The following is a 995-nucleotide window of genomic DNA, read 5'->3' as shown; positions in this document are numbered from 1 at the left end:
AGTCAAGAATGTGAGATACAGATCTAGATCAGTTTTCTAGCTGGAACTAATGCACACAATATGACCAGAAAAAAAAAGCACTGTCAGAAGCATCAGCATGTGTAGTGTCACTTGAATCACCAAGGTCTGCAGGCCAAGTCAAGAAAGATGAGACAAAAGGGAAAATTTCTAATATGTGTATAGGTTTGCTCCATTTCTTGGTTCAACCCCTGTCATTCCTCCTTCCTCTCTTACTTTCAACTTTAAAGCAAGCCTGACATCAAAAATAAGTTATAAGCTTATAATAAACCCTTCTTATAGGTGTGCATAAATTAGCATCTCAGTACTTCAGCTGACAATTGAGAATGCCAAGCAGCAGAATGATTATCACCATCACTCAAGTTCAGGATTCTGGTAAAGCCTGAAATGACTTGTGGCTGTTGTTAGCATCAGAATTTAAAGCAAGTGCTACCCAACACTCCACAGAGATATCAGACATCACAATTAAATAACATGCAGAAAAAACAATGAAGAATCTCCTTCTACAAAACAGGACAGCAATTTTTCCTGCACGGGTGGAATGAGACCAAAGCTGCCTTGAAATTCCATTATCACAACTTTACAAGCAAAAGAAAATGCCTAGAGCTGATGAGAAATAAGGCTTAAAGCACCTGCTGCCTTGTACCTTGAGCTGTGTGGGTGTTAAATGGTACCACACTAATCCATTAGCACAGCAAACATAAATACCTCAACAGTGTACAATATAGCAGAGCTTCCCTAGCACATACCAAGGTGCCACTGCAGTTAATCCACAAGCAGAGTAGGTTTGAGTCCAGTTTTATAGATGCATTCAGCAGGCAAATAGAAATAATTACTGCTCCTTTGCCTTATTTCACACACGTGGCTAAATACAGACTATATATCCACACACACACAAAAAAAAAAAGTAGTAACTTTCAGAGTGGTTTACAGCTAAGTTTGATACTGTTCTGCAGGGCAATGCAACAAAGCAGCTT

The sequence above is a fragment of the Acanthisitta chloris genome, unplaced genomic scaffold (genome assembly GCF_000695815.1).
Source record: "Acanthisitta chloris isolate BGI_N310 unplaced genomic scaffold, ASM69581v1 scaffold9715, whole genome shotgun sequence".
Taxonomy (NCBI): Eukaryota; Metazoa; Chordata; class Aves; order Passeriformes; family Acanthisittidae; genus Acanthisitta; species Acanthisitta chloris.
This window is presented reverse-complemented; position numbering follows the sequence as displayed.